At 35.1% G+C, this 26,041-nt stretch overlaps 1 protein-coding gene and 1 non-coding gene across 2 annotated transcripts in view; both read right to left on the bottom strand.

Annotated features, from left to right (window-relative positions):
• Positions 1-26,041, bottom strand: part of LOC138701285 (bicaudal D-related protein homolog) — a 381,968-nt gene that overhangs the window by 227,918 nt on the left and 128,009 nt on the right. The gene's annotated exons all lie outside the window — the stretch shown is intronic.
• TRNAS-GCU (transfer RNA serine (anticodon GCU)) lies at positions 17,248-17,321 on the bottom strand. Its single transcript has one exon. It is a non-coding gene; the product is annotated as a tRNA-Ser (tRNA).

The following is a 26,041-nucleotide window of genomic DNA, read 5'->3' as shown; positions in this document are numbered from 1 at the left end:
ATGACTTCGTCTATAAGGGGCCTTGGACAACAACAATCGAAAGCTATTAAACATAGCCTAAGAGAATGTTTCTGTGTTTGTATGAAGTAATATCGGAAGCTAATTGTTTAATTATTATTTCACCATTGGAAAGTGTAGTTTCTCTAGATGGGCATAATTCTACAATGTTATTACAGTAAATTCTGAAACATATAGCAAGTAATATAAAGTATGCACATTAAAACTAAATGATATGTCAATCTTCATTGAACTATGGTTGCATGTAATAACAATTAAGAAACATGTTAAAGGAATTGTCATTGCACCAAATGATTGCTCTCTGGACCAAAATGACCGCATTTTAATTATTTAAATACAATTTAAATTGAGTAACATATTAAACAATTTATCTTCTATCAAACACGAATGTTCCCTGGATCTAATGTCCTATTTTAATCATGTAATTACTTTATATTTATTTCTAACGGGTGCAGCGGTGCGCACGGGTACGGCTAGTTGGAAATAAAATCAATGGCTTGCCCAAAACATACCAGGAAATGTTTCATATAAAATGAAGCAAAAACGAGCAAAATAGCATTTAACTTTTTTTGTTTGAAATATCTCAAAGAATAACCGCCTGAAATTTATGACATTACTAGCCGTACCCGTGCGCTCCGCTGCACCTGTTAGAAATAAATATAAATTACATAATTAAAATAGGTCGTTTGATCCAGGGAAGATTCGTTTTTGATAGAAGGATAAATCGTTTAATATGTTACTTAATTTAAATTCGATTTAAATAATTCCAATGCGGTCATTTTGGTCCAGAGACACTCATTTGGTGCAATGACAATTCCTTTAACATGTTTCTTATTTGTTATTACATGCAACCATAGTTTAATGAAGAGTGACATATCATTTAGTTTTAATGTGTATACTTTATATTACTTGCTATATGTTTCCATTGAATTATGTTAATAACTTAATTTTAATCATTGTTTTCTACGTCTTCAGTAAATGGCGCTTGGCCCACCATGGTTCTGAACCCTTCAAATAACTTAAATAGTGATACAGCATTAACAGTGACATGTAATTATATTTCTTTCTTTCGAAAATGTAAGAATTCACGATCTCCTATGTTGCATTGCCAGGGAATGAATAAATGTGTTTTTTGTTCCTACTCAAAAATTTTATATTTTGCACATAGTAGTTACTGCAGGAACAACAACGCTATAATCTGAGGCGGCGGTGAAAATGTATTTTATTGTTATTTTAAAAGTCTTGTATATCCCTAAATTTTACTCAGAAGTTACTGTATTAACATTATAGAATTATGTCCATCTAGAGAAACTATACTTTCCAAAGGTGAGATAATAATTAAAAAATTAATTAGCTTTCGATATTACTTCATACGAACACAGAAACTTTCTTTGTAGGCTATATTTAATAGCTTTCGAGTGTTGTTGTCCAAGGCCCCTTATAGATGAGTAGTAAGGAAATGAAGCTGACGTCAAGGGCTTCCGGGCTCCCATGGGCGTGGCCAAAGGAGGGTGGGGGAAGGAGGCGTGGCGTTGCTTCGTCATTGGTTGAAACAGAAGTGGGGGAACTCAATTTTGATTGGTGCATGGGGGAGGGTCTCAAATGCGATTGGTTAATGGGGTTGGAAGGGGATTGTGATTAGCGAATGAGAATGGAGACCTCATGTATGTGAGTGGTCGTAAACGGTGGTTGGGTGGGGTGATCCGCGTGTGCAATTGGATAATGGGAGAGAGATAATTTGGGGGGGGGAATGGGAGTGTTCAATTTCGATTAATTGTTGGTATTACAACATTTGATTGATAGTGAGGAGAGGGGAGGAGTTGTGGTTGCCCCTGCGTGATAGTAATTCACCTTGAAAGAACTAGGTCACACGTGTCAAAAGGAAGGCGATGTTTCGAATACGCATGTTCCTGTGGGTCTTATTTGACACTTGTATTATTTTTTTTTCGACCACCGCCTGTTCCCTGGCCAGTTGAAAATAATTTTCTGTTGTGAAATATGTATGAGTATGTATTACGCAGTCGGTTTAGCCATCTGTGTGAGAGGTGAATCCCGCACGTGGAAGTGAAAGTGAGTCCTCGACTATATGACATTGACTGGACGCGGCTGTCTGAAGCACGCAAACAGTAATTGAAAGAGAAAGTATATCACCTTGGTGGAAGAAAAACAATGCATCAAATCGAATTCAAAAAGATGAAATAGCGGAAAGGTTAGTAGAAATGAATAAAATTACTCAAATATGTGTAGAAAACTCAATTCTCACTTCAAAAATGACCTATGATTATTAGAAGTGAATAAAATGTATAACATAATAACAATGGAGAAAACTCACTTCAACAGTCACCTGGTTGCTGTATTTAAAGAGGCATAAATAGCATGATTTATACTCTATCTATGGCTGGAAGTAAACATCTTTTACCTGATTCCAGACATTCGCGGAGCGGACTGTAATTTCTCACATCAGTTGTTAAAGTACAAAGGGATATACATAAAAAAGACTTGGACTTTTGAAGATAGATTGACGCATAACCAGTCAGAGGAAGTAAAATCTTTCACCTTACTCCTTCCTCAGAAAATTTAATAATAATAATAATAATAATAATAATAATAATAATAAAAATAATAATAATAATAATAATAATAATAAATCCTTTTCCAAAAATAAATGGTGTTTACATTTATAATTACACGTCGTGATGCATAGATCTAACGCATGATTCTTATCAAAATGTACATCATTAATTACATTAATCAGTGCATCACATTCAGTTTTTTTTTTAAAACGTGACATTCATTTTTTAATATTTTTTTTTTATGATCCGCGGTTGCTCTTGCTCTAACAAATGTTACTTTACTGTTATTATTTCATTGTTGTGATTATCACGATAGCGTTATTAATAATGTGATGCATAGGCCTAAATCTAACCATGATTCTTATCAAAGTGCACATCATTAATTACATTAATCAGTGCATCACATTCAGTTTTTCAATCATTTAACTAGATTGTGGGCTTATTTTCATTTAATTGTTGTAATTACATGACGTTCCTGCACTCATAATTTACCCATACTATTCGTTTCCCATGTTTCTTAAAATAATATTTATGTACCTAATTTCATCTTAATTTATTTTATTTACATAAACAGTGATGCAGAATCGAGAGAGTTTGAGACTCGCATTGAGGTCATGGGTTCCAATTCTGTGGCCGACCATAAAGACAACTGCCAAATTGGAAATTTACATGTCATGATTCATCACCACCTCAATTGCCAATACGATAAACATTAATCAAAATCTATAATTAGTTACATGAACACAAGCCATCTATGCAAAAGGATGAGACAGGTTGACTTTCATGATAACAGTTCCAGAGATTCAAAGAATGCTGTTTAACATGTCTGTTTCGTGTGCTCATTTAATAACTGAGGGAGTAGCTCAATTGGTAGAGCGTTCGCAGTGCATCACATTCAGTTTTTTTTTAATCATTTAACTAGATTGTGGGCTTATTTTCATTTAATTGTTGTAATTACATGACGTTCCTGCGCTCATAATTTTCCCATACTATTCGTTTCCCATGTCGCTGTAAAAACAACTCATTACGAAAATGACTCCATCTATTCAATGTGGCCTTTGCACAACAAACAGGGAATATTATCCATTTAACACTATTGTTATATGATATGATTAGTACAATAATTAATGCAAGGTTTCATTGAATGGATCATTGAATAAATATACGCACTTAAAGAGGAAGTGCTAGTTTCCTCCCGCGAAGGAGATGAATTGTGTAACGTCATCACATCGATTGTTAAAAGTACAATACAATAATTAATGCAAGGTTTCATTAAATGGAAAATACTATCACTATTAATGATTAATTAATACAATTTGTTAAAACTACAATACAATAATTAATGCAAGGTTTCATTAAATGGAAAATACTATCAGCATTAATGATTAATTAATACAATAAAACTAATGCCAGGTTTCATTAAGGATCTACCTGCCGCGAGTCAACAACCTACAGTGCATGCAAGTAAACTTATTGTATCGGGTCCAAAGTCTCGAAGCCTGCTTATAAGTGAATCTAACATTGCAACATACGATTAGCTGTGTGTCTTTTAATGTTGCAATACTCTATCAGTCATCTCACGTTACAATAAGCTCAGTGATAGTATGTGAAAACTACATCACAATAATTCTCGTTATATTTAATATGGTATTTGAGTTAAATATAAAAAAGAAGCGGATCAAATTCTCCCTGTTGGCTTAAAATGTAAGTCTTTAAATGGAAATTATTGAATTATAAATAGATTATGATACACAACCGAGAGAGTTTGAGATTCGCTTCCGGGAGATCATGGGTTCAAAGTTTGTGGCCAACCAATCTGACTGAACTTTTTCATAGTTTCCTTAGATGTATATTACCATTGAGCTCACTGGAGCGGAGTTATTTTACAAAGGACTAATTTTATCTATATGAGTCGGGTAGAAGTGAAGATTGAATTTACAGTACGTAAGGTACTCTTTTATAGAGTGGAATTATTTCAACCTGAGTTACTAGTACGAAGGACGAAACTGGTAATTGGAATTAGATGCAATAGTCTGTAGTGCGATAATATGCACAAAAGAACTGAAGACTGTATCGAAATGAAAGGTCACAATTTCCAAAAATTTGTTTAAATACCGGTAACCATATAATGATTATTTTTCAATTTAACTTCATATCTGTCTATCGGGATGTTTGTTACCTTTTACACACAATAATGGCCGAACCGATAATATTAACATTGGAATATTATTTCGTTTTTTGCACTGTCTTTGTTGATTACTCCGAGTACACATATAACAGATTAATGACTGCTGATTAGATGTAATGAACTTACATTAGCCTACTGCATAATCATGTTGAAGCTCAGATCCCAGCCACTCGACTGTGAAAGAGACACGTGTGAGAGTACCACATAACCCATGACCTTCCTTTAGATTTCTCAGTATGGTATTGAGTTCTCAAGGTCCATGTGTGCGTTGACTTTTACTTTCACCGCGCTAACCATGATTGAGAAATGGATAGAGAAAGTAAAATAACGAACTGTTGCATTAGCGACAATTTTGAATGCTATCGTTAAATATAAAAAAGAAGTGGATCCAATGCAACAAGTTGTCTATAGCAAAGAATAGTTGGTTTGATGAGGATGATGTATTGAAATAAAAACAAGTTTATGCACAAGTACTGTAAGTTTATTATGAGTAAATAAAAAGCATATAAAATATACTATTATTATTTAAAGATCTCTTGCACACGTCTTCTTTTACATGGGGGTTCATAAAATCCATGTGGCACTCTATTAACACCATATTGTAATACAACACAATCACATATCCAACTACCACAATTTAAATCTGATTATTGTTTCATGAAAATAAAGTCCCCACCTCTGTTTGGGGATTTTTTGTTAAGACTAAAGTACTTTAAGTAATTACAGTCACATTTCCAGCTATCACAACCACAATTTATCACAGTTCTGGAATTTGACGTTTCTTCTTTCTCATCCTCCTCCACATTCCAAGTACGTATAATCATATTACCCTTTCCTACATTCCAGGTATCTGATACAACATTCGCTTTTCCTTTCAATGCTTCTGGTTGACACCGACTGTATCTAACGCTACTGAAAACACTGTGGTATTGCTCAGGTGTTTCCTTAGATGCATACGATAATATATATATACCTAATTTCATTTTAATTTATTTTATTTACATAAAAATGATGCAGAACCGAGAGAGTATGAGACCCGCATCGAGGAGGTCACGGGTTCAAATTCTGTGGCCGAGTATAAAGACAACTGCCCTTCCGCTCCACTCCTAAGATGTTAATTCCAACATTATCGAATACAACCATCATCTACACCTTATTACCTATGTTAAAATAAAACATGTCTGACACCGATTGTATCTAACGCTACTGAATATGTACCTAATTTCATTTTAATTAATTTTATTTACATAAACAATGATGCAGAACCGAGAGAGTATGAGACTCACATTGAGGAGGTCACGGGTTCAAATTCTGTGGTCGAGTATAAAGACAACTGCCCTTCCGCTCCATTCCTAAGATGTTAATTCCAACATTATCGAATACAACCATCATCTACACCTTATTACCTATGTTAAAATAAAACATGTTTGACACCGATTGTATCTAACGCTATTGAAAACACTGTGGTAGCTCCTTTATTTATTGCTCTGGTGTTTCCTTAGATTCATATGAGTAATTTAGCATTGAGCTCACTATTTTAAAAAGTGTCACGAAATAACGTTCCTGCGCTTATAATTTACCCAAACTATTCGTTTCCCATGTTCCTTAAAATAATATATATGTACCTAATTTCATTTTAATTCATTTTATTTACCTAAAAAATGATGGTTATTGCTCTGGTGTTTCCTTAGATGCATAAGAGTAATTCAGCATTGAGCTCACTATTTTAAAAAGTGTCACGAAATAACGTTCCTGCGCTCATAATTTACCCACACTATTCGTTTCCCATGTTCCTTGAAATAATATATATGTACCTAATTTCATTTTAATTCATTTTATTTACATAAAAATGATGGTTATTGCTCTGGTGTTTCCTTAGATGCATATGAGTAATTTAGCATTGAGCTCACTATTTTAAAAAGTGTCACGAAATAACGTTCCTGCGCTCATAATTTACCCACACTATTCGTTTCCCATGTTCCTTAAAATAATATATATGTACCTAATTTCATCTTAATTTATTTTATTTACATAAACAATGATGCGCAACCGAGAGAGTATGAGACTAGCATTGAGGAGGTCACGGGTTCAAATTCTGTGGCCGAATATAAAGACAACTGCCAGATTGGAATTTACATGTCATGATTCATCACCACCTCAATTACCAATACGATAAACATTAATCAAAATCTATAATTAGTTATGGTTACGTCACCTTTCTCGGGGTTGGTTGCTATCCCAACATGAACATCTGGCATGGTTGCACAACCGACCTCTGGAGCGGATGCTGTCCCAATGGTGGCGCCAACATCCAGTCAAGTATGTTCTGGATCTGTGTTTGCGTTATCGGATAGAGCTTTCAAAAATCGTTTGAAGACTTATATTGCTCTAAATCTAACAAATCATGAGAGTGAATTAAAAGATATTTGAGACTGCATCACCGATGAAATCCGAGACATTTTAAAGAGACATTTAAGTGACTACTCTGCTTTAAAATTTAACATATTTGTTGAGCAAAATATAAAAAACGCAATGATATTTCAATAAATGTTTTTGCACTTGACGAGAATGATTATGTATTTCCTCTCAGGATGTGCGAAATGGAATTACCAAATCACAGGGCTTTGTTATACATTAGTAATGATAGAGAGTTTTGGATTTGAAATACACAAGTTCGTTATATGTTTGTATGACGAATGGTATAAAACCTGAGGATATGGAAGCATGATTGAGAGTCATGAATGTCACAATTGTGTGAATGTTAATGATTAAACTGAACCTAGTCATTGTGGATTGAGGATGGGGATGTGCTTGGTAAAAGAAAATAGTAACAAAATAACATTATATGTATATATTGATTCATAAAAAAAAATAACATGTAGTGAGTATTCAAATACTTTTTCAGTTAGTGAATTCCAAGACAATCCATTTCTTCCAAATTATACACATAACTGGTGATAAATTGTTCCAATAATTCTTTCTTTTCCACACCCTTTGTATAAATACACTGAATCAGCATCATTGTAATTAACATAACCAATACGATTAGTTTCACGGCGTCCAGTGACGGGGTGGTTTCAGCACAAAACAGCATCCTTGCTGTAAATTCCCGTGGAGACGGCAAGTTCTTTTAAAATACAGTGTTGTTTATTCAAGCTTCTTGGAAACCTTGTACGTCAGTTATCATAATGGACGTCCTGAAACAAAATAAAAGCGGCGTAGCATGATACCTATTGTAAATTGTATAATGTCACAGAAAAGAAAAACGCAAACACATATACTTACATTTTTAAACATATGATATGAGTAAAAGCACTTTATACATAATCCAATAAGACACTTTGAACATTGTGTTCGAACAATGCTCTTACACCCTTTTTGAGCACATCTCTTCCTCCCTTTCAATGGGATATATTGAACCCAATGATTTATACAATCATATCGAGATACTCCATCATATGTAATCGGGGAAGAAGTTAGTTGCACACCCAGTTTCTCTGTCCCCATCATTGCAAATGATGCGAAAATGGAATTCTTGTTACATATATGTCACATTTTCGACAAGTTGTTGCAAACATGTCACATTTTCAACATATTGTTACATATAGGTCACATTTTCGACAAGTTGTTACATATAGGTCACATTTTCAACATTTTGTTACGTATAGGTCACATTTTCTACAAGTTGTTCCATACATGTTACATTTTCAACATATTGTTACATGTACGTCACATTTTGGACAAGTTGTTGCATACATGTCACATTTTCAACATATTGTTACATATAGGTCACATTTTCGACAAGTTGTTGCATACATGTCACATTTTCAACATATTGTTACATATAGGTCACATTTTCGACAAGTTTTTGCATACATGTCACATTTTCAACATATTGTTACATATAGGTCACATTTTCGACAAGTTGTTGCATACATGTCACATTTTCAACATATTGTTACATATAGGTCACATTTTCAACATATTGTTACATATAGGTCACATTTTCGACAAGTTGTTGCATACATGTCACATTTTCAACATATTGTTACATATAGGTCACATTTTCAACATATTGTTACATATAGGTCACATTTTCGACAAGTTGTTGCATACATGTCACATTTTCAACATATTGTTACATATAGGTCACATTTTCGACAAGGTGTTGCATACATGTCACATTTTCAACATATTGTTACATATAGTTCACATTTTCAACAAGTTGTTGCATACATGTCACATTTTCAACATATTGTAAAATATAGGTCACATTTTCGACAAGTTGTTGTATATATGTAACAAGAATTCCATTTTCGCATCATTTGCAATGATGGGGACAGAGAAACTGGGTGTGCAACTAACTTCTTCCCCGATTACATATGATGGAGTATCTCGATATGATTGTATAAATCATTGGGTTCAATATATCCCATTGAAAGGGAGGAAGAGATGTGCTCAAAAAGGGTGTAAGAGCATTGTTCGAACACAATGTTCAAAGTGTCTTATTGGATTATGTATAAAGTGCTTTTACTCATATCATATGTTTAAAAATGTAAGTATATGTGTTTGCGTTTTTCTTTTCTGTGACATTATACAATTTACAATAGGTATCATGCTACGCCGCTTTTATTTTGTTTCAGGACGTCCATTATGATAACTGACGTACAAGGTTTCCAAGAAGCTTGAATAAACAACACTGTATTTTAAAAGAACTTGCCGTCTCCACGGGAATTTACAGCAAGGATGCTGTTTTGTGCTGAAACCACCCCGTCACTGGACGCCGTGAAACTAATCGTATTGGTTATGTTAATTACAATGATGCTGATTCAGTGTATTTATACAAAGGGTGTGGAAAAGAAAGAATTATTGGAACAATTTATCACCAGTTATGTGTATAATTTGGAAGAAATGGATTGTCTTGGAATTCACTAACTGAAAAAGTATTTGAATACTCACTACATGTTATTTTTTTTTATGAATCAATATATACATATAATGTTATTTTGTTACTATTTTCTTTTACCAAGCACATCCCCATCCTCAATCCACAATGACTAGGTTCAGTTTAATCATTAACATTCACACAATTGTGACATTCATGACTCTCAATCATGCTTCCATATCCTCAGGTTTTATACCATTCGTCATACAAACATATAACGAACTTGTGTATTTCAAATCCAAAACTCTCTATCATTACTAATGTATAACAAAGCCCTGTGATTTGGTAATTCCATTTCGCACATCCTGAGAGGAAATACATAATCATTCTCGTCAAGTGCAAAAACATTTATTGAAATATCATTGCGTTTTTTATATTTTGCTCAACAAATATGTTAAATTTTAAAGCAGAGTAGTCACTTAAATGTCTCTTTAAAATGTCTCGGATTTCATCAGTGATGCAGTCTCAAATATCTTTTAATTCACTCTCATGATTTGTTAGATTTAGAGCAATATAAGTCTTCAAACGATTTTTGAAAGCTCTATCCGATAACGCAAACACAGATCCAGAACATACTTGACTGGATGTTGGCGCCACCATTGGGACAGCATCCGCTCCAGAGGTCGGTTGTGCAACCATGCCAGATGTTCATGTTGGGATAGCAACCAACCCCGAGAAAGGTGACGTAACCATAACTAATTATAGATTTTGATTAATGTTTATCGTATTGGTAATTGAGGTGGTGATGAATCATGACATGTAAATTCCAATCTGGCAGTTGTCTTTATATTCGGCCACAGAATTTGAACCCGTGACCTCCTCAATGCTAGTCTCATACTCTCTCGGTTGCGCATCATTGTTTATGTAAATAAAATAAATTAAGATGAAATTAGGTACATATATATTATTTTAAGGAACATGGGAAACGAATAGTGTGGGTAAATTATGAGCGCAGGAACGTTATTTCGTGACACTTTTTAAAATAGTGAGCTCAATGCTAAATTACTCATATGCATCTAAGGAAACACCAGAGCAATAACCATCATTTTTATGTAAATAAAATGAATTAAAATGAAATTAGGTACATATATATTATTTCAAGGAACATGGGAAACGAATAGTGTGGGTAAATTATGAGCGCAGGAACGTTATTTCGTGACACTTTTTAAAATAGTGAGCTCAATGCTGAATTACTCTTATGCATCTAAGGAAACACCAGAGCAATAACCATCATTTTTTATGTAAATAAAATGAATTAAAATGAAATTAGGTACATATATATTATTTTAAGGAACATGGGAAACGAATAGTTTGGGTAAATTATAAGCGCAGGAACGTTATTTCGTGACACTTTTTAAAATAGTGAGCTCAATGCTAAATTACTCATATGAATCTAAGGAAACACCAGAGCAATAAATAAAGGAGCTACCACAGTGTTTTCAATAGCGTTAGATACAATCGGTGTCAAACATGTTTTATTTTAACATAGGTAATAAGGTGTAGATGATGGTTGTATTCGATAATGTTGGAATTAACATCTTAGGAATGGAGCGGAAGGGCAGTTGTCTTTATACTCGACCACAGAATTTGAACCCGTGACCTCCTCAATGTGAGTCTCATACTCTCTCGGTTCTGCATCATTGTTTATGTAAATAAAATTAATTAAAATGAAATTAGGTACATATTCAGTAGCGTTAGATACAATCGGTGTCAGACATGTTTTATTTTAACATAGGTAATAAGGTGTAGATGATGGTTGTATTCGATAATGTTGGAATTAACATCTTAGGAGTGGAGCGGAAGGGCAGTTGTCTTTATACTCGGCCACAGAATTTGAACCCGTGACCTCCTCGATGCGGGTCTCATACTCTCTCGGTTCTGCATCATTTTTATGTAAATAAAATAAATTAAAATGAAATTAGGTATATATATATTATCGTATGCATCTAAGGAAACACCTGAGCAATACCACAGTGTTTTCAGTAGCGTTAGATACAGTCGGTGTCAACCAGAAGCATTGAAAGGAAAAGCGAATGTTGTATCAGATACCTGGAATGTAGGAAAGGGTAATATGATTATACGTACTTGGAATGTGGAGGAGGATGAGAAAGAAGAAACGTCAAATTCCAGAACTGTGATAAATTGTGGTTGTGATAGCTGGAAATGTGACTGTAATTACTTAAAGTACTTTAGTCTTAACAAAAAATCCCCAAACAGAGGTGGGGACTTTATTTTCATGAAACAATAATCAGATTTAAATTGTGGTAGTTGGATATGTGATTGTGTTGTATTACAATATGGTGTTAATAGAGTGCCACATGGATTTTATGAACCCCCATGTAAAAGAAGACGTGTGCAAGAGATCTTTAAATAATAATAGTATATTTTATATGCTTTTTATTTACTCATAATAAACTTACAGTACTTGTGCATAAACTTGTTTTTATTTCAATACATCATCCTCATCAAACCAACTATTCTTTGCTATAGACAACTTGTTGCATTGGATCCACTTCTTTTTTATATTTAACGATAGCATTCAAAATTGTCGCTAATGCAACAGTTCGTTATTTTACTTTCTCTATCCATTTCTCAATCATGGTTAGCGCGGTGAAAGTAAAAGTCAACGCACACATGGACCTTGAGAACTCAATACCATACTGAGAAATCTAAAGGAAGGTCATGGGTTATGTGGTACTCTCACACGTGTCTCTTTCACAGTCGAGTGGCTGGGATCTGAGCTTCAACATGATTATGCAGTAGGCTAATGTAAGTTCATTACATCTAATCAGCAGTCATTAATCTGTTATATGTGTACTCGGAGTAATCAACAAAGACAGTGCAAAAAACGAAATAATATTCCAATGTTAATATTATCGGTTCGGCCATTATTGTGTGTAAAAGGTAACAAACATCCCGATAGACAGATATGAAGTTAAATTGAAAAATAATCATTATATGGTTACCGGTATTTAAACAAATTTTTGGAAATTGTGACCTTTCATTTCGATACAGTCTTCAGTTCTTTTGTGCATATTATCGCACTACAGACTATTGCATCTAATTCCAATTACCAGTTTCGTCCTTCGTACTAGTAACTCAGGTTGAAATAATTCCACTCTATAAAAGAGTACCTTACGTACTGTAAATTCAATCTTCACTTCTACCCGACTCATATAGATAAAATTAGTCCTTTGTAAAATAACTCCGCTCCAGTGAGCTCAATGGTAATATACATCTAAGGAAACTATGAAAAAGTTCAGTCAGATTGGTTGGCCACAAACTTTGAACCCATGATCTCCCGGAAGCGAATCTCAAACTCTCTCGGCTGTGTATCATAATCTATTTATAATTCAATAATTTCCATTTAAAGACTTACATTTTAAGCCAACAGGGAGAATTTGATCCGCTTCTTTTTTATATGTAACTCAAATACCATATTAAATATAACGAGAATTATTGTGATGTAGTTTTCACATACTATCACTGAGCTTATTGTAACGTGAGATGACTGATAGAGTATTGCAACATTAAAAGACACACAGCTAATCGTATGTTGCAATGTTAGATTCACTTATAAGCAGGCTTCGAGACTTTGGACCCGATACAATAAGTTTACTTGCATGCACTGTAGGTTGTTGACTCGCGGCAGGTAGATCCTTAATGAAACCTGGCATTAGTTTTATTGTATTAATTAATCATTAATGCTGATAGTATTTTCCATTTAATGAAACCTTGCATTAATTATTGTATTGTAGTTTTAACAAATTGTATTAATTAATCATTAATAGTGATAGTATTTTCCATTTAATGAAACCTTGCATTAATTATTGTATTGTACTTTTAACAATCGATGTGATGACGTTACACAATTCATCTCCTTCGCGGGAGGAAACTAGCACTTCCTCTTTAAGTGCGTATATTTATTCAATGATCCATTCAATGAAACCTTGCATTAATTATTGTACTAATTATATCATATAACAATAGTGTTAAATGGATAATATTCCCTGTTTGTTGTGCAAAGGCCACATTGAATAGATGGAGTCATTTTCGTAATGAGTTGTTTTTACAGCGACATGGGAAACGAATAGTATGGGAAAATTATGAGCGCAGGAACGTCATGTAATTACAACAATTAAATGAAAATAAGCCCACAATCTAGTTAAATGATTAAAAAAAAATTGAATGTGATGCACTGCGAACGCTCTACCAATTGAGCTACTCCCTCAGTTATTAAATGAGCACACGAAACAGACATGTTAAACAGCATTCTTTGAATCTCTGGAACTGTTATCATGAAAGTCAACCTGTCTCATCCTTTTGCATAGATGGCTTGTGTTCATGTAACTAATTATAGATTTTGATTAATGTTTATCGTATTGGCAATTGAGGTGGTGATGAATCATGACATGTAAATTTCCAATTTGGCAGTTGTCTTTATGGTCGGCCACAGAATTGGAACCCATGACCTCAATGCGAGTCTCAAACTCTCTCGATTCTGCATCACTGTTTATGTAAATAAAATAAATTAAGATGAAATTAGGTACATAAATATTATTTTAAGAAACATGGGAAACGAATAGTATGGGTAAATTATGAGTGCAGGAACGTCATGTAATTACAACAATTAAATGAAAATAAGCCCACAATCTAGTTAAATGATTGAAAAACTGAATGTGATGCACTGATTAATGTAATTAATGATGTGCACTTTGATAAGAATCATGGTTAGATTTAGGCCTATGCATCACATTATTAATAACGCTATCGTGATAATCACAACAATGAAATAATAACAGTAAAGTAACATTTGTTAGAGCAAGAGCAACCGCGGATCATAAAAAAAAATATTAAAAAATGAATGTCACGTTTTAAAAAAAAAACTGAATGTGATGCACTGATTAATGTAATTAATGATGTACATTTTGATAAGAATCATGCGTTAGATCTATGCATCACGACGTGTAATTATAAATGTAAACACCATTTATTTTTGGAAAAGGATTTATTATTATTATTATTATTATTATTATTTTTATTATTATTATTATTATTATTATTATTATTATTATTATTATTAAATTTTCTGAGGAAGGAGTAAGGTGAAAGATTTTACTTCCTCTGACTGGTTATGCGTCAATCTATCTTCAAAAGTCCAAGTCTTTTTTATGTATATCCCTTTGTACTTTAACAACTGATGTGAGAAATTACAGTCCGCTCCGCGAATGTCTGGAATCAGGTAAAAGATGTTTACTTCCAGCCATAGATAGAGTATAAATCATGCTATTTATGCCTCTTTAAATACAGCAACCAGGTGACTGTTGAAGTGAGTTTTCTCCATTGTTATTATGTTATACATTTTATTCACTTCTAATAATCATAGGTCATTTTTGAAGTGAGAATTGAGTTTTCTACACATATTTGAGTAATTTTATTCATTTCTACTAACCTTTCCGCTATTTCATCTTTTTGAATTCGATTTGATGCATTGTTTTTCTTCCACCAAGGTGATATACTTTCTCTTTCAATTACTGTTTGCGTGCTTCAGACAGCCGCGTCCAGTCAATGTCATATAGTCGAGGACTCACTTTCACTTCCACGTGCGGGATTCACCTCTCACACAGATGGCTAAACCGACTGCGTAATACATACTCATACATATTTCACAACAGAAAATTATTTTCAACTGGCCAGGGAACAGGCGGTGGTCGAAAAAAAAATAATACAAGTGTCAAATAAGACCCACAGGAACATGCGTATTCGAAACATCGCCTTCCTTTTGACACGTGTGACCTAGTTCTTTCAAGGTGAATTACTATCACGCAGGGGCAACCACAACTCCTCCCCTCTCCTCACTATCAATCAAATGTTGTAATACCAACAATTAATCGAAATTGAACACTCCCATTCCCCCCCCCAAATTATCTCTCTCCCATTATCCAATTGCACACGCGGATCACCCCACCCAACCACCGTTTACGACCACTCACATACATGAGGTCTCCATTCTCATTCGCTAATCACAATCCCCTTCCAACCCCATTAACCAATCGCATTTGAGACCCTCCCCCATGCACCAATCAAAATTGAGTTCCCCCACTTCTGTTTCAACCAATGACGAAGCAACGCCACGCCTCCTTCCCCCACCCTCCTTTGGCCACGCCCATGGGAGCCCGGAAGCCCTTGACGTCAGCTTCATTTCCTTACTACTTAGATGAAGTCATTTGTTTTTATTTCAATATAGCGCCTTAGATGATGTTGTTATTGCAATTTTAAAACTAATTTGTCTCATTAAATATCAGTCCTATCACAATTTTGTATAGAATAAAACTTATCGGAAATCATTTTTAAAGAAACTTTTGTTGTGGTAATATTTTTCATGAAAATTAATAATAAGGGAGATATTTCGATTTATTTAATTCAGGCCCCCTTATAACCCCCCTTTTAAATAAAGTATTTTGAATGCCATATAGCCTTAAATCTAAGTTACAACGAACTTAATTTATATTCCAATTTTCATATAAATCGGTTCAGGCATTATCGCGTGAAAAGGTAACAAACATACAGACAGACAGACAGACAGACAGACATATATACAAACAAAAATTTCAAAAAAGCGATTTTCGGTTTCAGGATGGTTAATTATACATGTTAACACCAATTATTTTTGGAAAATCGAAAATTACCAGAAAAATTTTGGCTACAGATTTATTATTAGTATAGATTAATACAGTTCATTCTGTATATATGATTAGAATCTAGGTTTGCATTTATAATGAAAACAGCTTGCCTGTTAGTAATTTGATAGAAGTATTGATCTTCGTGCAGAGAATAAGAACGTCAGAGAAAGAGAGAGAGAGAGAGATAGACTTAAGACCTGTTTCATGTTCAGTTTTTCCCATCTTGACCATATCTTGGCAATTAATTTCTGTCACGTCAGCTTTGCAGATAAACGAAAATTAATTCAGTCTAAAAGCATGTACGAAGATAAACTATTGGATTATAAGACTATAAAGCGATTATGTCTAATTGAATTGTTATTGATCTGTTTTCAATTAAAGCGACTAAATGAACAATCGCAATCACTTTCAATTTTCACCAGAATCAATAACTTTAAACTGAGTAAATAAAAGCCATAACAACAATTCGACCCTCCCAAGTACTAACATTGTAACTCAATTTTTTGTGGTTTTGAGTTGTCCTAATTAATATGGTCTTAAATTGTTTCTTTTTTCTCCCAGTACTATCATTGTAACTCTAAACCTCCCCAATTGTATGTAAAATCTCACTCTACATATCTGTATACACTAATTTACACGACCATTTTAAAACTTCATTTTCATCTCCTGAAAAATGTAAGAAAGTGAGTTACAATGTTAGTACTTGTGAGGGTCGAATTTTTTATGCTTCTTTATGTTGCGCAGCAAAATAATTTTCAACATTAGTATGTACTATACAAATCTGGCTTTCAGGTAGTAGCTCCCTGTAAAGCAGGTTTGAATAATTTCAAGGAAAAATTGTTCCGGGGCCGGGTATCGATCCCGGGACCCTTCGCTTAGCGCGCGAACGCTCTACCGACTGAGCTACCCCAGGAACTATACACGACACCGTTACAATTTTTCCTTTTTTATATCCACACAACTCACATGAGCTGACAAGACGCCAGAACTCAAATGTGAGTGCACATAATTACTGTGTGACTTTAAATTGTGGCTTTGTGTTAACGTACCTCCAGTAACGAATGTATTATACAAATCTGGCTTTCAGATAGTAGCTCCCTGTGAAGCAGGTTTGAATAATTTCAAGGAAAGCCGCAATTTAAAGTCACACAGTATTTGTGTGCACTCACAGTTGAGTTCTGGTGTCTTGTCAGTTTATGTGAGTTGTGTGGATATAAAAAAGGAAAAATTGTAACGGTGTCGTGTATAGTTCCTGGGGTAGCTCAGTCGGTAGAGCGTTCACGCGCTAAGCGAAGGGTCCCGGGATCGATATCCGGCCCCGGAACAATTTTTTCTTGAAATTAGTATGTACTGTTTGCGCGTGTTGCTGAGGAAATAAATGTGAGGGCTAATATTACTTCAATGGCACACAATACCAATATCACTTGAATGAGAAAATCCAATATATTTACGAAGATAACAAAAGAAGGTAACTTCAAATATGACGTAATATTTCTTAATGGTGCTTTATCAGTAGAAGTGAAATAAGATAGGGAGGGGAAAGCAGATGAAAATAGATACGACATAGAGGATTATATTCTGTCCGAAGACAAGTATGATTTTCATAAAGATACTACTTCAATATTATCAAGACAGCGGAAACTGATAAGATACGAGACCAAACAAAAAAAACCTTTTATCTTATTGACTCTGAAAAGTTGAGTCAAAGATTACCGATCCAATGAGTGATGCTCGTACAATAAATTGGGATCTTCTATTGTAGCCTATGCGAGTGGTGCTCTTTCTTCAGAATTCAACGAAGCAAGAAGTCGAAATCGAAAAATCGAAGGAGAAGTGGGAGGAAAATTTAAAAGGTACGCTAAACGCGTCCTTGCAAGGGGTTGGGGGCTGTACAAAACTAAATATGTGAGCTCCAAGCCTGTTGGCCACTAGTCTCACTCCGGGTTACGCTGCTCCCCTGAAGGAGCTCTAGAAAATTTTGAAGGGGAAGCCGAAATTGGACGTAACCTCTTAGGTACCACATACGCGAGGGGGGCTGAGATTGATCAATTGATCACGGAACGGGGCGAGGAGGAGTTGGCTGGTGTTTGCCGTTAGGATGGCAAGACGCCGTCATCTGTTGTTCGATGACAAAGCATGTGAAGGCCGTCGGAAGAAGCGCCGTGAAATCTAATCTGCAATTTGAGAGGTCCCTGTCCTTTCAATTTGCGACTTATTGAGTGACCTCGTATATTTAATAGACTATTAATATTATCTGAACTAGGGCATACATCGTTTATAATAATGGTGGAATATATATGGGGAAGGGCATATAGGTCCGTGGCCCATTTCTTATAGAGCTCATCCCGACATTTGTCTTACGCCTGAGGAAAACCACGGAATACCTTAGGCGAGATGAGTTGTCTCATGTATAGGAGACTAGCCAATTTGGCTATTATGTAGGAGGTGATTGTTGTCCTGAGCCTTGTTGAATCGTCTCAATTTTGAGACAAGCCATTTGGCTATATGATGGCTCAATTACGAAGAGGGGGGACAGATGTAATTAGTTAATTAATTTAAGTAATTAGGAAGATTAATGGGGATATTAATGGGGATATGAGTGCAGGTCCGTGGCCCATTTCTTTTAGGGCTCATCCCGACATTTGTCTTAGAGCCTTAGGAAAGTGTAGTATTTGTTTAAGAATAATGCCAGCATAATACAATGTTATTTACTAGTCCCTTCATAGTAATCAAGGGCCATATTCATAGATATTCTTAGCGCGGGCTTCTGGTGGATGATCAGCGAACTAACGATTTTCGTATTCATAAACCAGTGTTAGCGGTAAGATATGATATGAATCCTGTACAAGTAACCAGTCGATAGCCGAGGCTAGTTTAGCACGCTCGTAGCGCGGGCTAGCGAAATGTCTATGAATAGCACCCTACTATTCTAAGTTAAACGAGCGAGTTGACTTAGGCGGTAGCGTTTGAGACTCGCATTCGGGAGGTCCCGCGTTCAAACACCGTGGCCGCAAATCTGACTGGGGTTTTTCATGGCTTCCCCAGGTCACAAAGGTAAATTCCGGATTGGAAATTTGCATGCCATGATTCACCACCGCCTCAATCACCAATATCATATCAAAATCTCAAATCAGTTACATGAATTTAAACCATCTACAACACAATAGAAACAGGAACTCAACAATAGTAGCTACGCCTACTGGTATACTCACAGATCCTAATAACGCGATATGACCACAGATGTTAAAGCGTGTATAAATAAACTTGATAAAAATATTCTAAGTTCCTTAATAATTTTACAGTAACAATTTACAGGATAAATAATAATAATAATAATAATAATAATAATAACAATAATAATAATAATAATAATAATAATAACAATAATAATAATAATACTTACTGGCTTTTAAGGAACCCGTAGGTTCATTGCCGCCCTCACATAAGCCCGCCATTGGTCCCTATCCTGAGAAAGATTAATCCAGTCTCTACCATCATATCCCACCTCCCTCAAATCCATTTTAATATTATCTTCCCATCTACGCCTCGGCCTCCCCAAAGGTCTTTTTCCCCTCCGGTCTCCCAACTAACACTCTATATGCATTTCTGGATTCGCCCATACGTGTTACATGCCCTGCCCATCTCAAAAGTCTGGATTTTATGTTCCTAATTATGTCAGGTGAAGAATACAATGCGTGCAGCTCTGCGTTATATAACGTTCTCCATTCTCCTGTAACTTCATCCCTCTTAGCCCAAAATATTTTCCTAAGAACCTTATTCTCAAACACCCTCAATCTCTGTTCCTCTCTCAAAGTGAGAGTCCAAGTTTCACAGCCATACACAACAACCGGTAATATAACTGTTTTATAAATTCTAACTTTCAGATTTTTTGACAGCAGACTAGATGACAAAAGCTTCTCAACCGAATAGTAACACGCATTTCCCATATTTATTCTGCGTTTAATTTCCTCCCGACTGTCATTTATATTTGTTACTGTTGCTCCAAGATATTTGAATTTTTCCACCTCTTCGAAGGATAAATCTCCAACTTTTATAGTTCCATTTCGTACAATATTCTGGTCACGAGACATAATCATATACTTAGTCTTTAAGGAAATTACTTTCAACCCTATCGCTTTACTTGCTTCAAGTAGAATTTCCGCGTTTTCCCTAATCGTTTGTGAATTTTCTCCTAACATATTCACGTCATCCGCATAAACAAGAAGCTGATGTAACCCGTTCAATTCCAAACCCTGCCTGTTATCCTGAACTTTCCTAATGGCATATTCTAGAGCGAAGTTAAAAAGTAAAGGTGATAATACATCTCCCAGCTTTAGCCAGCAGTGAATTGGAAAAGCATCAGATATAACAATAATAATAATAATAATAATAATAATAATAATAATAATAATAATAATAATAATAATAATAATAATTTTATGAAATCTCTATGATTGCGTGAAATGTCTATACTCGAACTGATCCAAGAAAACAATAATTATTTACTTTCTTTAACACTGTAATGTATTTTACTTAATATTCATGTATACACGTAACCTATATACTCGATTGCCATTACTATTGTGTTGGGTGATAGAAGGGGAAAACTAAACGAGAAACAATTAAAAAGTACTGCACAATCACGTGTTATTTCAAGGGAATTTGAGTGTGTAAGAATCTATGCGAGTTCCAAGCCTTATGGCCACTTGTCTCACTCTATTTTTCATCGCTCTGCTGAAGTAACTAAAGAGAATTTTTAATGTATTATGTGGAGAATGAAGCAAGAAACACAGCGTAGAGAACTGCGAGGCACTTGTGTTTCATGGTACCACGAGGAACATCAGAGTAAACTTTTCATGTCGAGACCTCACTCTTCCTCTTGTACCTCGGAAAATATACATTTCACGTCAAAAAAGAAAATACAAAATATAAAGAAAACAGGAAATGAAAATGGAAAAGGATAAAGAGAACGAGAACGAAAGGAAAGAAATGAAAGAAAAAAGAAAACACGAAAGAAGAAAATTAAGAAAAAGGAAAATACATGAAAGAAAGGAAAAAAGTAAATAAGAAAGACTGAAAAAGACAGAGAAAATTTATATATGAAGAGAATAAGATAAAAAATATTTTCTGTGCGAATTCATTTCTTACACGTATGGGAAAGCTATTACAGAGTGATTTATATAGAACTGACACATTTCTTTCATTCATTGTTTCAAAACGAATTGTGCTAGCGACAACTTATTATACCTAAAATGTAGAGAAATTTTGGGAGATTATTTACCTCTATAGCAAATGTTGAAAATATCCTCCATCCTGCATAAGGCACAACTCAACACGTCGTTCCATGTTACTGGCCACTCGTTGGAGGATTCTGTTGTCAATAGCTTGAATCGTCCAATGTCTGGGGGACGTGTGGCGTAAACCGTGTCTTTTAAGTAACCCCATAGAAAGAAGTCCGGCGTTGTCAAATCCGGAGATCTCGGTGGCCACAGGTTCCTGGAAATTATTCGGTTGTCAAAGAAACTTGCAATTACTGTAGTTCCATGGATTCATTTGATGTATGGCATGTAGCGCCATCTTGCTGAAAATATCCTTGACTCAGCTCTACATCGTCCAGTTGCTCAACAAACTCAAAGACAAACGTCTTAATGATTTTTGGGTGACTGCTCCAGTCGTGCTCTTACGTCAACAACAACCGTGGGAAGCCTAGATGAACGATGCTTGCCCTTTTCACTCACCAGAGATCTAGTTGTTTCCAATTTGTTTACCAGTCCCAGTATTGTGTTCCTTTTGGGAGGATTGCGAACACCAAATTCTCTCTGGTATGCCCTTTGAGTAGCTGTAATTGAATTCGTAATCCAGTATTGCTTCACAAGGAAGAGTCGTTGATTTAATGTGTACTGCATTTTCACGTTGACACAAAATGTCGAAAACAGCTGCCAACAGTAGGAATAAAACATAAACATCTGCGCATCAAGTGACAAGGAATAGAAACTCCAGAACATTATGCTTAATTTGGTGCTAAAATTGGGTCAGTGCTGCCAACAATAGGAATAAAACATAAACATCTGCGCATCAAGTGACAAGGAATCGAAACTCCAGAACATTCTGCTTAATTTGGTGCTAAAATTGGGTCAGTGCTGCCAACAATAGGAATAAAACAAACATCTGCGCATCTAGTGACAAGGAATCGAAACTCCAGAACATTCAGCTTAATTTGGTGCTAAAATTGGGTCATTGAATGAATTTGCAACGGAATAATTAAAGAAAGAAATGTGTCAGTTCTATATAAATCACTCTGTATTAAAATATTAAAAGAGTCACTCAACAAATGACGTAAATATACGCCGAAGAAAATTATGATACCGCATCTAATAGCATTGGACTCTAAACCTTTAACATGCACTTCTGTAAAATTTTGTCTGTGGGACTTAGAACTATATCATAGGACTTCTTTTGCCACTTTTACCGGTATTTTAGAAGGAATCGTGAAGATGAAAAACGATTTAGTTGCTTGTGTCACTCTTTTCTCAACTGTTACAAGATGTCCAACGGCACAAAATAGTGGTGAATCACATCGTGGGCGTCTGAAGGAGAAATCCGGTCGTACAGACTTTCTTCAAATTTGTACAGCGATCCAGTGCAAGATCATCTAACCAGCCGTGATGATGTCTTCTTGCTTCGTGTCCAAAACGAAAACCCACTACTCCACATTTACGAAGGAGTTGGCGCGGCAATTTTTCCTACTCAGAACCTTCATTTAAATAACTAGATCAATATTCATTAATAAAATTTTCTTTTCAAATACATTACATTACATTACATTACATTACATTACATTACATACATACATACATACATACATACATACATACATACGTACATACATACATACATACTAGACACACACCATCTCAAACAGCAGAAATAACTAAAATGCTCTCTCAATTAATATCACTCAATAAAAGAACTGAGGGGTTTGCAGGAAGAAAGGCAGATAGACCTCTACGCCCTTCTTTGGGAAAACGGTTTACAATGTAGTGAATAATTCGATAATTATAGTAGCGAAATTTTGTTTTGATTGTACTGTACATACCTGCAGGACAGGGCTGCGTGCGTGCGTGCGCGATTTAGTCAGTCAGTCTACAAGTAGAGCTGGTGCTGCGCGTCACCGCATACTGCACTGTGTGTGTTTTCTCTTGGTAGAGACTACGCAAATATATATAAGTATAGTTCAATTTAGTCAGTCCAGTTGTTTCCTTTGACTGCCTTTTTATGTTCATTATTGTCCTTGCTTTAAGAGTAAACAAACTTATGAAACTCGTAGATTCAGACGGAAATATTTTATGTTCTATAAAGAGATTTGTTACAATATTCAGATTTTTGCGCTTATTGTTATCAGGATTATACAAAGAATAAATTTTATTTATTTATGTTCACACAAAATGGAGATTTTCTTTTTCTGTTATATTCAGAGATTTTGCTTTGCGTACTTAATGTCTACTCAGCATATACGAAATAATGTAAATTACTTTAGAAGTAGATAATAAATGTCATAAAATGTATCTTTGTTTCAATTCCGTGTGAAATTTAAATCTGAAATCTACATTAAATCCCCTAAGCAAATCATTATATGGATAAAGGGCGTATAGACCGAAATTTTATATGGTACAAATATAAGGAAATTTAATAATATAAATTGCCTAAATGCTACAAAACATTCATACTCGCTAAGATTTTTAATTTAATGTATAATTTTGTTCACTATCTGTATAACATTTTATTCACGTGCGTTTTAAAATCTTAGATTGCCTGTATCTCAATTCACCATATTGACGTATACGCCCTTTTTCCGGCAAACCCCCCTCAATTGTATTCCATTGGATACATTCCATTGTGGAATCCTGGGAAACGAGAATGCGGATGCATTAGCAAAGATGGGCAGCACTGCTACTTACAGACCTGTTACTAAATCCACATATTACTCTGTGAAAAGATTTATTAAATCTACATACTTAGACTTCAACAAACAAAATTTGATAACACAATCTCAAGGGAAAAAATGGAATTCTCTGCATCATAATCCACAGTTAATTCCCGATTTACCACGAAAATCGTCTGTTAGATTGGCAACAGGCCATGATTGTTTGGCCAAACCTGCATAGAATTGGGATATATCAGTCCCCTAACTGCCCATTGTGCAACTCAAACCAAGAAATGGATTCGGAACACCTCAAATTCTGTGCTTCAGTGGCTGACCATGATAATATCTTTGAAAAATATTGGAGTGTAAGAGGTCAAATGACTTTATTTTCAAACGCCTGGCATTAGAAAACAACAACATACATCGAGTATCTTTGAGGTAGGTACCAAAATGTTCGAGTTTCTCTTTCTAATACTACCAGTTTCATATAAATCCGGCAACTAACAGCGACGCTATAGCAGTTTATAACTTCGGAATGTCTCTCCGGACACACTGTATAAGCCGTTATTTAACTTAGCAATGTAATTGATAAAATAGCGAAACTAATTTTTTTCGAAATTCACAAAATGTATCAAGTACACATAGTATGTCATCTTTAAGACACTTTATTTTCTTTGTTTTCGTTCACAAAATAAGTACCTAAAATAATGCATCCTATTTCAAATCCATTATATATATATATATATATATATATATATATATATATATATATATATATATATATATATACGTACATACATACATACATACATACATACATACATATACAGGGTGTTTCCAAGGTGGTGTTACAAACTTTCAGGGATGATGGCGAAGGGCACATGTATCAATTTGAGATAAGGAACCATGGTCCGGAAATGACTGAGTTGAAAGTTATAAGCAAAAATAGTTGTGTGGAAGTGGAATTATAATTTGGCACCACGTGTCCTCCTTCCCTTAACTTTTGGAACAGTCATGGAAAGATGGTATGGGCCGGATGTCTCCTACGTGGGTACTGGTACCCGATACAATCTGTAAGCTTGTCTACTGTTCCCATTGGCTCATCCGTATTCGAAAATCAGGTCTGATTATTCCGCTCTCGTGTACTCCTCCATTTCACTAGGACTGATCGACTGGACACTGCAACTTGTACACATACACTGCTGTCTACAGACGTGCATATCAGGACCGACCATGTCCGTTACACATTACGCTATCTGCATTGCTTTAAGGCTAATTCACAAGGGGATAGTTTACAGGAGTCAAGTGCTTGGAGCAAGTCGACTTTCCTTCAACTTTCCCCGTGTGATATGGTCGAGACAGTCAAGTTGTGACTTGGCGGTCAAGCAGAATTTGAGTTGACGACCGTCAACTTTTGTGTCCACTTTCCCGTCACGTGACCAACTTGACTCCACCACTTCCCGCGTGTGAATGCGAACTTGTAGCAACTTGGCAAGTAGAAAGTTTGTAGTTTTAGGCCTACTGTCGAAGTAAATTAATAATTATTAATAATGAGCGCCCCTAAGTGGAAGTCCAACGATATCATAAAGTTTTTGAAAGTGTATGAGAAGTATGAACTTCTATGGAATATACGTGACAAAGGATACCTCAATAAAAACAAGCGGGAATTATTATTCCAGAAACTAGTCGGTGAACTCATGGAACAAGGTT

This window comes from Periplaneta americana, chromosome 6 (genome assembly GCF_040183065.1).
Source record: "Periplaneta americana isolate PAMFEO1 chromosome 6, P.americana_PAMFEO1_priV1, whole genome shotgun sequence".
Taxonomy (NCBI): domain Eukaryota; kingdom Metazoa; phylum Arthropoda; class Insecta; order Blattodea; family Blattidae; genus Periplaneta; species Periplaneta americana.
Note: the sequence above shows the minus strand (reverse complement) of the source record. Positions and strands in the feature narration are given on the sequence as shown.